The following is a 14,596-nucleotide window of genomic DNA, read 5'->3' as shown; positions in this document are numbered from 1 at the left end:
ATCATAATGAACTGCAACAGCTCGGAGCCCTGCATTAAGTTCGATCTGCCACTTTCAGAGATTTTTTTCATTTGATGCGGATACCAATGCAAGCTCTCAGAGTCTTCTTCGCAGCCAAATACATGCCAGATCTTGGTGTCATTAACACATTTGCTGATCAAGTTAATCAAATTATCAGCCAGATCTTTGATATAGATGACAAACAACAACTGATATCAGTACCGACCCCTGCGGCATTCCACCAGTCACAGGCCACTAGTCAGCGAGGCAACCATCTGTTGCCACTATTTGTCTTCTTTCACTACCCCAAAGAGTACTCCAGTTAACTTCCTCACCTTGAATACCTGGCGAAATAACTTTATTCGCCAATATGTTATACGGGGCCTTGTCAAATGCATTGCTAAAGTCCATATAGACAACATCCAGTTTATTGCCTCCATTAATTTTCCTGTTAGCTTTCCTCGTATCATCTTCGAAAAACTCCATACGATTCGTCTAGATTACACCGAATCATGTTGAATGTACCTAATCAGTCTTGTTCATTCAAATACTCATTATTCCGTCTCTTCCAATGCTTTCCCACTACTGATGTCAGGGCTCCGGCCTAGAATTTCCTGCTTTAATTTTAGAGTCTTTCATAAACAGAGGAACAAAATTAGCTATCCTATCATCCTCCGATACCTCTCCGGTCGCAGAACATAATTTAAACATATTGGGTACATTCCTACAATTTCCGCACTCGCTTTCTTCAGAGTCCGAGGAATTAACTTGACAGTCGCTGGGGAACTAGCCACTGTAGTTTGCCTAAAGTCAGCAAACACCTCCTCATACGTAATCTGTATAATATCCATGGTCTCACTTCTACAGATTCTGTGTCCTTTTTCCCGAGCGAACACAGATACAAAATTCCACTTAATAACTCCTCTATCTCTTTTGGCTCCACGCGCAGATTACCGTTCTGGCAATCCACAGGATCAATTCTGTCCGCTGCAATTCTCCTGCTTCTACAATATCCGTATAATCCCTCAGGATTCGCCCTCACCTTGTCTGCTAGGGCAGCCCTATGCCACACTATAGCCTTCCTGGTTTATTTCTCACCTTGCATTTCCCTGTCTCTATAACTACATCACTTTTTTCAATCTGCCTACACTTGCTATGCACCTCGTATGTTATTTTTTTTTACATTGCCAGGGTCTCAATATCTTTTCAAAATCAAAGTACCCCAAAACTTGCATGTTTACCTTTTATTCTGAGAGGCACATAAATGCATTGAATTCTACAAATGTTATCTTTCTACGTCTCCTAAACAGACATTCGGCAGAATATAAACTGCCCAATCCACACTTGTCAGATCCTTTCTGATACCATCAAAATTGTATTTTCTCCTATTTAGAATCTGCACCCACGGAGCAGTGCTATCGTTTTCCACAGCTCCTTTGATTCTCGTGGCAATGCGATCACCAAATGCAAAGATTTACCCTACACACACTTCTGACACGTTTGTCCTGTCTCATTCCCTAGTGGGAGATCAAGTATCACAAACTATCTCTTTGGGACATCGACGTGTTGATGAAGGAGCCCTCCTGCACACATTTCTCAAATAGATCGGTTCATCTACTTACTTTACTGTATGGGAGCTCTTGTCCTGATGTGGAAAGTTAAAACCAAATTCTAACAAATTATGCTTTTTGTAATAGTCCGTGACCTCCAATAATTTGTTCTCCTTAACCGGGCGAACTCTTGGGTGCTCTATAACACAGAACTAATAACATGTTCAAATATAAAGCATAAAGCACAGAAATCTAAGGCACATTACAGGCGCTTCGGTCCACAATGTTATGCCAAGCATGTAACCTATTCTAGATACCGCCTAGAATTTCCCGAGCGCACGGCTCTCCATTTTTCTAAGCTCCATGTATCTGCCTATGAGACCTTTAATGACCCTATTGTAACGGGTTCCACCACCGTCGCCGGCAGTGCATTCCACGTATCCACCACAGTCTGTGTGGAAAACTTACCCCTAACATCCACCAAGCCCACTTCCAAGCACTTTAACACTAATGCCCCCTCGTGTTAGCCAGTACATCCCTGGGGAAAAAGCCTCTTGCTATCCACACGAAGAAGGCCCCTCATCATCTTATACACCTCCGTCAGTTCACCGCTCACACTTCGTCGTTCCAAGGTGGGAAGACTAAGTTTTCGCAAACTATTCTCATAAGATACACCCTCCAATCCAGGCAACCTCGTTGTAAATATCCTCTGCACTCGTTCTATAGTATTCAGATCGTCCCTGTAGTGAGTTGACCGGAAATGAACACAGTACGCCAAGTGGAATTTGACTAAGGTCTTATATAGCAATAACATTACCTGACGGCTCGTGAACTCCATGTGCCTTCGGAACGACACTGTCAACCTGCGCTACAGCTTTGAGTGTCCTACCGACACGGACCCTAACATCTCTCAGATCCTCCACACTGCCAAAAATCTTATATTACCACAAATGTCCCCGTGGATCCCATGTTCTTTACTTTCTGAAGGAGACTTGCATGGGGAGCGTTATCATATGTCTTGTTGAAATCCATAAACACTGCATCCACTGCTCTACCTTCATCAAACATTTTTGTTACTTCCTTAAAGACCTGCCCTTGACAAAGCCATGCTGACTATATCTATTCAGATGATGTCTCCCCAAATGCTCATAAATCCTGCCTCTCAGGATCTTCTACAACAACTTGCCCACTATTGAAGTGAGACTCACTGGTCAATAATTTCCTGATTATCACTTCTCACTTTTCTGAACAAGGGAACAATATTTGTAACCATCCAATCCTCCGGTATTTCTCTCGGAAAGATAATCGCAAGAGGCTCAGCAATTTAGAAACTTAGAAACATAGAAAACCTACAGCACAATACAGGCCCTCAGCTCACAAAGTAGGGTGGAACATGTCCCTACCTTAGAAATTACTAGGCTTATCCGTTTAATTACCTTCTTCGCTTCCCAAGTATATCTCATCCTTTCCCTAACGTATCTAATTTATTTCTTTTCAAAAGCTCCTGCACTCCTCTTTCTTAATGTCTATATGCTCAGGCGTTTCAGTCCGCTTTAAGTTATCCCCACAATTGCCAAAGTATTTTTCCCTGGTGAATACCGAAGCTACCTCCTACGACGCCATGCACACGTTGCCACTATCGCACATGTTTTGTCTTATGCTCACACAGCTAATCTTCTTGCCATTCACGTACTGCTCACTGCACTGTCAATGATCTCATTCTCACTCGCCCGTCTTTCCTCGCCGCCCAACTCAGTCACACTTCCTCCTCAAAGTACAGCCCGACCCACCTCACTCCTCACCGCCTATCTCACTCATCCACCTCTCCTTACCTTCCAGTCACACCCTACTTTCTCGCTCCCCCTCTCGCTCATTCATTCCTGCTCGACACCTCGTGTATCCCTACTTCCATATCCCACTCACTCACCCCCTCCTCGACAGACTTTCCCCCTTCCCCTTGCACTATCGCTCACTGTGCCTCCTGCTCCCTCTGTCACCCCCTCACTAATCAAATCTCTCTCTCTCCACTATTTACTCCTTCCGCGCTCTCGCTCAACCCTCTTTCCCATTCTCTTCACACTCTCTCCTATCCCACTCCACTCTCTCTTCTCCTCTCATCATCATCCCTCACTTCTTTTTTCTCCACACACTTTCCACTCTTTTCGTCCCTCCCTTTCTCTTCTTTTCCTCTGTAACTCACTCCCCTTCTCTCTGTCCCTCTCTCTCCCCTTTCTAGCCTTCTCCCCAACTCACTCGCCTTTGTCCCTCTCTGTCCCCCTTCTTTCCCTCTCCACTTATCAGTCTCCGTCCCTCCTTCGCTCTCCCTTTTCTCACTCCCGCCCCGCATTTTCCCCGCCTCTCACTCCTCCACTCTCCCAACTCTGTCTGCCCCTCTCCACAATTTGAAATTCACCCTGTCCACCTTCCACACACGCACCCTGCCTTTCCCCTTACCCTGCTCACCCCATCACTCTCCTCCTTACCCTCATAGTCTGCCCCTATCCGCACCGTTACATTAACAGTATTTAAAAAAAAAAAATTGGTGGAAACTTTAACCGGGAAAGAACAATGTTCCATCCCCTAGGGTAATATTGTTTAAAGAAAAGAATGTCCCAGTTGGGAATGACATGGTCTAGTTATTTAAAGGAATCGTGAACAAAAGGTAAAATAAAATAAAACAACTTCAGATGATGAGGGTTGGGGTAAAAATAAAATGTTATAAACACACAGCAAACGGGGCAGCAGATGCGACTGGTAAAGTTACGGGTTCGAGACCCTGGGTCATGTTCATTATATCACGATAAAGGCTCTATCACTCTACTCTGCAGCAAAAATGGTTAAATACAATATTAAGGAGGCTTTGTTCACACCCGAATGAGAGAGATTTGTCGAGCCGCTTCCATCTGATTTCAGCAGACCTGCCGTTTACGGTTGTGAGAAAAGTGGGTGTGGCCGCTTGAAATGACGTCAAAACATACCCACGCAGATGGACTATTCTTGGGGAATTACTGTGTGAATTATTCAACTTTTGATATTTATCAAAAGTTCCTGTTGAACCAAAGGACGCGGATGGAAAGACACGAGAATGTTAGACGGTCAGGGTGTGACAAATTTGATCAAGAACAAAAATGAAATATATGTAAAGTTTCATAAGTTAGGGTCAAACAAAACACAACAGGAGATGGGAAAGGAAGAGGGAAGGGGCAACATGATTGATTGGTTAGGAAGAAGCGGGTTGTTGTTCTGTGAAACTCGGAGGTATCTGTGTGTAAGCAGCTGCCTGTTCGAGCACATTCCTCAGAACAGGGAGTGGCTTTTCTGTTTGAATTAAATCTAAGTGCTCAGACAATTCACTCTCGTTCGGTAATTATCAAAGTCTCTTTAATATTGTAAACCCGCTCTATTGCAGGGGTGAGAAATAAACTCTATAACCTACTACTGGAAATATCACTTCCATGCAAGCTGATAGGCTTCAGTGCGGTAACCACAGTCTGCAGCACTTCAAATCCGCTGTTTATTAAGAATCTCGGCCTTCAACAGAATTAAACACTTTGCTTCCACTGGCCATTGAGTAGAAGAGCTTAAAACACCCACAATCGATCGACACCGGAAAAACAGATGTATTCCTGCGAAACAGGAAATTCTTAAAACTAAGCAGATATTTGCTATACAGGTCGCGCCCTCTTGCTTTGAAACAGGTGTCTATTGTTCTCGAGCTGTTCTTTATGTTTACTGAACCTGTGAAAAATGTAAATCATGCCAGCAGGAAACAGTTGGAACACAAAAGGCAGCACAGCCAGAAGTGGCTTAAAAACAACAAATATCTCCCTGATCGCTGATCCAATGCAGAGACAACTGGCTATTTGGAAATAAAGATTCGAAATAAAAATCAGAAGCTGAATTATTCACACCTTAATTCCCCTAGAATAGTCTGACAGTGTGGATACGGTGTATCGTTTTTTTACAAATAACCCCGCCCACCGCTCCACACGGATCTCTCGTAACCATGGCAACACATGGAATGCTGGAGGAATTCAGGCGGCAGCTGTGGATGGTTATAAGCAGTCGACATTGCGGACTGACACCCTTCATCAGGATTGGAATGGAAAGGTAATGATTGACTGATCTGCAAGGTGTGGCTTGTTGTTGTGAGAGACTCGGTGCTCAGGGTCTGTGTGTTAGCAGCTGCCTGTCCGTGCACATTCCTCAAACCAGGGAGCGGCTGTTCTGCAGAAATGCAAATACAGCACTGTCATTCCAGCGTGAAGAACGTTTAATATTGTATTTAACCCTTTCTGCGACAGGGAAGAGCGATAGAACCAAAGACGCGATGTAAAGGACATTACCTGGTGTCGCGAACCCGCAACATTACCAGTTACGTTGCTGCCCTGCATGTTGCGAGTTTCCACCATTTTGTTTTTTTTTCTCGCTGACGCCCTGCATCTGTAAACGTGCTAAATATAATTTTCAGGCTTCCTTCAAAGAAGTCAAGCCGAGGCATTCCCAAAAGCGACATTTCTTAATGTAAACGTGAAGTCGCCCTGTTATTCTGTGCAGCTGCATTTTAATGAGGGAGATGGTGACGGGTCACCGTCCCGTGGGTTATTTCACGTGCCACTATCGTTGTGAAAGGTGTTTCTGCTCGCACTCAGTAGAAACCACCCTGGAGAGTATTTCTGGTTGAAGGCAACGGCATCATTTCACTTAATTGATTTGGACAATAATTGACTCGTTTACATGAACATGTCAGGACTCCCTTCTCCCACTAAATTCACTCCCGATTCCGATCAAAGCCGAGCCTTGCTGTAAACGCTGAATAGTTGTACAGAATCATAGACAACACTAACCTCTGATGATGTAACCGGACGGCGTTCAGTGTGGTCCCGGGAAATCACAGTCTGTCTACCCGGGTGATCGACAATGGTCCTGCACCGGTGTGCTCACCGTGTACGGAGAGTTGAGTCTGAGCTGCTGCTCCCGAGGCCACACGGCTGTGATGTGTCCGTCGCTCATTACAGATGGACTGGGCCGGGTGAGCCGGGGTAGAGCGGGACTGCCGCAGTCCGGGTCACACTAACTCTCACCGGCTCAGGACGGGTCTGACAGCGGGAGGAGGCGGGAGTGGGATCAATGTAGCAACCCTAAAGAGGAAAACAAACAGGCTGCGTTAACCTTTCTGTCCGGATTTCCGTGTGGATCTCTCCTTTTTCTTTCATCGCAACCAGTGGGGAGGAGTTTCTCTGTTGAACTCAGCGAGTCCCAGGCTGCGGATTTGATCCAGCCCGGATTCAGGGAGGGTCTGAACTCCGCCCTCTGTGTAAGAAAGACTGCCTGACATGGATAGTGTTTCAGCTCAAACATCCCTCACCTGTTCAGGTCCAGGGAGCGGCATTTCTGCTGAAATTGAACCAAACACGTACAGGTATATATATACACACACACATATATTCACACTCATCTAGAATAAATCTGAACAAACCTTTTCTCGACACTTCTCTATTCAGGTGAGTTTATTCACACTTATTTATTAACAACAAAATTGAGAGATTATTGCATTTCCATCCCGACAACCATTCTCACAAGAAACTCCCCCGCTTAACAGAGGTTTCGTGTCACAAGCAGTAGTTGTTGATCCAAGCCCCACTGGAAGTACTTGTGGGATTTGTTTCCCTTAAAATTCGACAATTCCAAATGGCCAGAAGTTTTACCGGGGGGTGGGGAGTGAAGTGATGGGCTCATTGAAAATATGCGCTATTAAGGGAGTTATGCAAGAACTTAAGTAAGAACAGTTGTCACAATGGTCGCCTGGGAAGGAGTGACGTACTCATCGAAAATGAGCGCCAGGGAAGGAATTGTGTGCTGATTAAAACTGGGAGCCTCATTCCCCACTATCCCCTCACCTAACCCTTATTCTCCCCATCCCTCTACCAAATCTATACCCGTCATCATTTTGTAGCCCTCCATCAAATCTAACCCAGATCTGCGTTCCAAGGAACAACGTCGTAACCAATTCAATCATCCCTTATAACTCAGATCCACCAATAACAGCAACATCCGTATAAATTTCCCTTGTACTCTATCAACCTTATTGACATGTTTACTGCAGGTAGGTGACATAAACTGCACACAATGCTCCAAATTAGGCCTCACAAATGTCTTGTACACCTTCTACATAGCATGCAATCTCCTGTACTGAATACTTTAATTTATTAATGTCAATGTCCCAAAGATATTTTTACTACCTTATCTAGGTGTGCAGCCACTTTCAATGAATTATGGCCCAGTATTCCCGGTCGCCTTTGTTCTACCGCACTCTCCAGTGCCTACCGTGCACTGTGTAAGATCTACCTTTGCTGATCCTACCGAAGTGCAACAGCTCGCAGACCTGCAACAAATTCCTTCTGCCATGTTTAGCCCATTTTCCCACCTATTGCAGATTCCACTACGAGCTCTGATAGTCTTCTTCACTGTCAAATATACCCCAAATCCTGGAATCCTTGCTGATATAATCAATGAACTTAGCATCCAGATCACTGATATAGATGACAAACAACAACGGATATCAGCACCGATCCCTGCGACATTCCACCAATCAGAGCGGCAACCATCTGCTGCCACTATCTGCCTTCTCCCACAACGCCAATGTCTACTCCAATGCACTACGGCACCTTGAATGCCAAACGACTGAACTTTATTAAACAATATCCTATGCCGGACCCTGTCAAATGCCTTGCTAAAGTCGATGAGATAACATCCAGTTTCTTGTCTTCATTCACTTTCCTGGTAACATTCCCCGAATCTTCTTCGAAAAGCTCTGTAAGATTACTTATAGAAAGATAACATTTTCTTAGGACAAACAAATTAACAGGGAAATGTACTGGGTATACACAGGGAAATGTATAGGGTTATGTATCGGGGAACGTACATGGAAATATATAGGGAAATGTACAGAGAAACGTAAAGGGAAATATACAAAAATGTATCAATCACATGAACATCTAATGCACATAAAACGTGCCACAGGTAGCCCTCAAGTGTGTCTACTCTATGCCAACATAGTATGTTTAGATAATGCCGGCTTCCGCCATCAGCATTGGAGACCTAAACTTCTGAGAGACGTTTGGGCTTCGATCTTCAGTCCTGTTTATTCAAATACTCATTATCCCGGTCCTTCCAATGACATTGATGTCAGGCGCATTGGCCTGTGGTTTCCTGGTTTAATTTTAGAGGCTTTCTTAAATAGCAGAACAAAATTAGCAATCCTCCAATCCTTTGTCAGCTGTCCTGTCGTGAAGTATATTTTAAACATATCGGCTTCGTCCCTGCAATTCTCGCACTCGCCTCCCTCGGGATCTGTGGGTTCAACTGGTCGGTCGCTGGGGCTCTATCCACTCTAATCTGCCTAAAGTCGGCAAACACCACCTCATCCATAATCTGCATAATATCCATGGTCTCATTTCTACAGCTTATGCGCCATTTTTCCCCAAGTGAACACAGATGCAAAAATCCACTCAGGAACTCCTCTGCAACACACACAAAATGCTGGTGGAACGCAGCGGGCCAGGCAGCATCTATAGGGAGAAGCTCTGTCGACGTTTCGGGCCGAAACCCTTCGTCAGGACTAATTGAAAGGTCTAACTTTTAGATGCTGCCTGGTCTGCTGTGTTCCACCAGCATTTTGTGTGAATTTCCAGCATTTGCAGATTTCCTGGTGTTTACTTAAGAGCTCCTCTATCTCTTTTGGCTCCACGCACAGATTACCGTTCTGGCAATCCATAGAATCAACTATGAACCCTACAATACTCCTGCTTCTAAAATATCCGTATAATCTCTTAGGAGTCATCCTGCACCTTGTCTGCTAGGGCAGACTTATGCCACTCTATAGACTTTCTGGTTTATTTCTTAAGTGTTATCTTTCATATTAAAATCTTTTTTTTATTAATTATTATTGAAGATTGACAAAAAAGATACATTAAGTCAATATAAAAAGCAAACACGAGGAAATCTGCAGATGCTGGAAATTCAAACAACAACACACACAAAATGCTGGTGGAGCACAGCAGGCCAGGCGGCATCTATAGGGAAATACACTGTCGACGTCTCGCGCCGAGAACATTAAGTCAATATATCATTATGCGCAATAAGGAATTAAACTAGTAAATAACTGATTAACGAAGCTAAGCAATATCAATAATAATAAAGTGTTAAAATATTTTTTAAAGAAAAAAGATAAAAAGAACCCCTGCTAACTAAAAAACTCTACTAAATATAAAAAGCAAACAAAAAAACATTGGGAGCACAACCCCGGAGCTTAAATGTTATCTGTCATTTCCCTGACTACATAAGTACTTCATTTTTCCCAACCTACCTGCACCTGCTAGGCACCTCGTATGTTTTTTTTACCAGAGTCAATATCTCTTGAAAATCAAAGTTCCCCCAATCTTGCATATTTATCTTTTAGTCTGACACACAAAATTGCTTTGAACTCTACAAATTTTAAATTTCCGTGTCTCCCACTTACAAAATAGACATTCGCCAGAATACAGCCTGTCCCAATCCACACTTGTCAGGTCCTTTCTGATACCATCAACCAATAGGTCTTTCTCCTATTTGGAATCTCCATCCACTAGATGCAAAGAGTTCCCTTACATAGACTTATGTTATGTGTATCCCGTCTCTTTCCTTAATGAGAGATCTAGTATACAACACTCTCGGTGGGACATCAATGTACTGATGAAGGAACTTTCCTGAACACATTTGTCAAATAGATCAGTACATCTACGCACTTTACAGTATGGGAGCTCCTGTCCTTATATGGAAGTTAAAATCACATTATAGCAAATTATGTTTCTTGCAATAGTCGTGACCTCTACTAAGTTTCTCCTCTTAATCCCGCGGGCTGTTGCGTGGTCTAAAATACAAAGCTATTAACATGTTCAACCAAATATCGAACACAGAAATTTACAGCACATTAAAGACCCTTCGGCCCACAATGTTGTGCCGACCATGCAACCTAATCTACGTTTGTACAGACTGCCTAGAATTTCCCTCGCGGAGACTTCTATTTTTCTAAGCTCCATATACCTATCTAAGAAACACTTGAAAGACGCTATTGTATCCGTTTCCACCACCTCCGTCGGTAACGGCCCATTCCACGCACCTACCACTCTGTGTGAAAGACTTATCCCGATATACCGTCGGTTCCTTTTTCCAAGCTCCTTAAAACTATGCCCCCCCCCCCCGGTTCCATTTCAGCTTTGGGGAAAAAGCCCTCTGGCTCTCCACAGTATCAATGGCCCTCATCATCTTGTACACATCAATCCGCTCACCCCTTATACTCTCTAGAGTATCCGCATCTTTCCAGCAGAACTGATATAAGTACTCCAAGTGGGGTCTGACAAAGTTCTTATATAGCTGTAAATCTCCCACGGTTGATGAATGCCTTCTTAACAACACTGCCAGTCTCCGCAGCAGCTTTGTGTCTCAGACCCCAAGATTTCTCAGAGCCTCAACGCTGCCAAGAGTATGACCATTAATGTTATTGTCACAGGTGCGGAGTAAAGGTGGACCTAAAGGCAGGACACATACGTTTTGTAGGGTTAATTAAATAGAGTTTATGAATAATTACAAGGAAAGCCCTGATGCAAGGACAGAACAGAGAGAAATCAAGGAGAGAGCAAAGCGGAAGCGGGAATAAGCGTGATGGACTAGGAACAGGACTAGGAGTGTCCAGAAAGCAAGGGAACAAACGACGTTGGACAAGACACAGGCCCTGGACGACTAGGATACAGGGCCTGGGCTAGGAGTAGACTAGGAACGCAGCACCTGGATGAGGAAATAGGAACTTGGATCCTGGACAAAGAATGCGAGCCAGATACTGGACAGGGATCCGGAACCTGGGTCTGGGATCGGGCTCGGACTCCGAATCCAGGCGAGGACAAGACGAGGCAGGGCAACAGGACTGGACGAGGAACTCCTACACAGGATGAGAACACAAAGCTTTGACTTGGACTTGGAAATGGAACCTGGAACTCGGGACCCAGACATGTACTTCATACTTGAACCTCGGAGCTTTGATTGGATACTTTAACATCGGAGTTTGGACTGGACCCTTGAACCTCGGAGCTTTGATTGGATACTTTAACATCGGAGTTTGGACTGGACCCTTGAACCTCGGAGCTTTGATTGGATACTTTAACATCGGAGTTTGGACTGGACCCTTGAAACTCGGAGCTTGGACTTGCTCCACAAAACCTGGACTTGGACAGGAAAAGATAGTTATCTCAGGGTAGGTACAGATGGCCTGGCCTACCCTGTGGAGGCGAGGACAAGAAACACTGAGCCAGGTCTCCTTCTTGGACACAGGACGTAGTCGGGGCTGTTTTTGACACAGGGTCAGGTCCCTTCTACACAGGGTCGGAACCCCTTTTAGACACAGGACATGGAGACGGCGACCACACAACGATAGACAGTTTTTTTTACCTGGGCACAAGTTTGCTCCAAGCAGCAGTGAGCTCTTCACTCACACCGACGGGTTAACTTCGACGGACCCGCTCTGGCGATGAAAGGCAGCTTGCTGGCACTTGCTTCGGGGAGGAGACTTGGCTTGCTCCGGCAAAAAACTTAGTTGGCTCCGGAAAGATGACTTTGGCTCGCACTAGCTTCGATGACTTCATTAGCACTCCATAACGCTCTCGCCCCGACTAGCTGGAAGCCGGAGACTTATGAACTGCGGGTTTAGTCGAGAGTAATCACCGTGCCAGAGGTACACGGGAAAACAGGGAATTAAGGGGAAACAAGGAGTCAACGGTCCCAATCGTAACACAAACAAGGGAAATTTAAAGGGAACCCGATCCGGACCATTACAATTATATTCTGTATTCTAATTAGACCGACCTAAATAAATCACTTCATAATTATCTGGTTTGAGGTCAACCTACCTACTTCTCAGACCAGTGTTGCATCCTATCGATGTGCTGGTGTAACCTCTGACAACCATCCAGACTATCCACAACACCCTCAACTTTTGTGTCATCAGCAAACTTACTAACTCCTACTCTTCCTCCAGGTCATTTATAAAAATCAGAAAGAAGAGAGGTCCTAGAACAGATCCTTGCGGAGCACCACTAGTCACCGACCTCCATGCCGAGTACGAACCATCTACAACCGCTCTCTGCCTTCTGTGAGCGAGCCACACCGCATGGCCTCCTTGGACTCGTATACACGACATCCACTGCTCTAACTCCATTAATGTGTTTTGTTACTTCCTCAAAGAATTCAACCAGGCTCGTAAGGCACGACCTGCTCTTGACAAAGACATGGGGACTATTCCTTATCAGATTAAGTCTCTCCAAATGCTCATAACTCCCGTCTCTCTGGATCTTCTCTAACAACTTGCCCACCACTGAAGTCAGACACAGAGTCTGTAATTTCCTGAGGTATCTCTACTCCCTTTCTTGAACAAGGGAACCATATTTGCAACCCTCCAATTCCCTGGTACTTCTTCCATCCCTATTGATGATGCAAGGACCAACGCTAGAAACTCAACAATCACCTCCTTCGCTTCTCACACCAGCCTGGGGTATATCCTATCCGGTACCGGTGACTTATCTAACTGAACGCTTTGCAGAATCTCCAGCACAGCCTCTTTCTTGATCTGTATATGGCCATGCGCATCAGTCCGCTGTAAGTGATCCGCACAATTGTCTAGGTCTTTTCCCCTGGTGAATTCTGAAGCTAAGTATTCATTAGCGGATTATTCATTAGCGTTAGTGGGAGAGTAACTCCGCTATCTCTCCCACTTCATGCACACGTTTCCACTTTCGCACCTGATTGGTAATATTCTCACACGGTTCCATACCATAGGGGAATGTTAGTTACATTAAAGAACGTCTCATTTTGGAATGGCACGGACTGGTTTAGTTAATGGAATCCTGAACAAAAAAAAACACAACGGCTGATAGCGAGAGCTGAGGTCAAAATAAAATGATGTAAACTCACAGCAAAAAGGGCAGCAAATGTAACCGGTAACGTTACGGGCTCGAGACCCTATGTCATGTTCTTTATATCACGTTAAAGGTTCTATCACTCTACCCTGCAGGTGAAATGGTTAAATACAATATTAAGCAACACACACAAAATGCTGGTGGAACGCAGTAGGCCAGGCAGCATCTATAAGGAGAAACACTGTCGACGGTTCGGGCCGAGACCCTTCGTCAGGACTAAGGAAAGATACTAAGAGATTTGAATGTAGGAGGGGGAGGGGAAATTACGAAATGATAGGAGAAGACCGGAGTGGGTGGGGAGAAGTTGAGAGCCGGAAAGGTGATTGGCAAAAGGGATACAGAGCTGGAGAAGGATCATGGGTCGGGAGGCCTAGGGAGAAAGAAAGGGGGAGGGGTGTACCAGCGGGAGATGGAGAACAGGCAGAGTGATGGGCAGAGAAAGAGGGAAAAACAAACAACTAAATATGTCAGGGATGGGGTAAGAAGGGGAGGAGGGACATTAAAGGAAGTTAGAGAAGTCAATGTTCATGCCATCAGGTTGGAGGCTACCCAGCCGGTATATAAGGTGTTGTTCCTCCAACCTGAGTGTGGCTTCATCTTGACAGTAGAGGAGGCCATGGATAGACATATCATTAAAATGACTTTGTTAACACGCGAATTAGAGTGATTTTTCGAACCGGTTCCATTTGATTTAAGCAGAAATGCCGCTCACTGTTGGCCGTTTGAAATGACGTCAAAGCATACCCAGGCTGTTGGACTGTTTTTGGTGAATTACTCTACGGATAATTCAAATTTTGATATTTATCGAAAGCTCCTGTTAAAAGAAAGTTCAGGGCTGGAAAGACTGGAGAACGTTAGATTGCCAGGGAGGTGATAAATTTGGTCAAGAAGGAAAAGGAAACGTACGTAAAGCTTCACAAGTTAGGATCAAACAAAACACATAAGAAGTATAAAGATGCCAGAAAAGAACTAAAAAAGGGAATAACGAAGAGGGATCATGAAAAATTCTTGGCAAGCTGGATTAATGTGAATCCTAAGCCT

This window comes from Hemitrygon akajei, unplaced genomic scaffold (assembly GCF_048418815.1).
Source record: "Hemitrygon akajei unplaced genomic scaffold, sHemAka1.3 Scf000168, whole genome shotgun sequence".
NCBI lineage: Eukaryota > Metazoa > Chordata > Chondrichthyes > Myliobatiformes > Dasyatidae > Hemitrygon > Hemitrygon akajei.
This window is presented reverse-complemented; position numbering follows the sequence as displayed.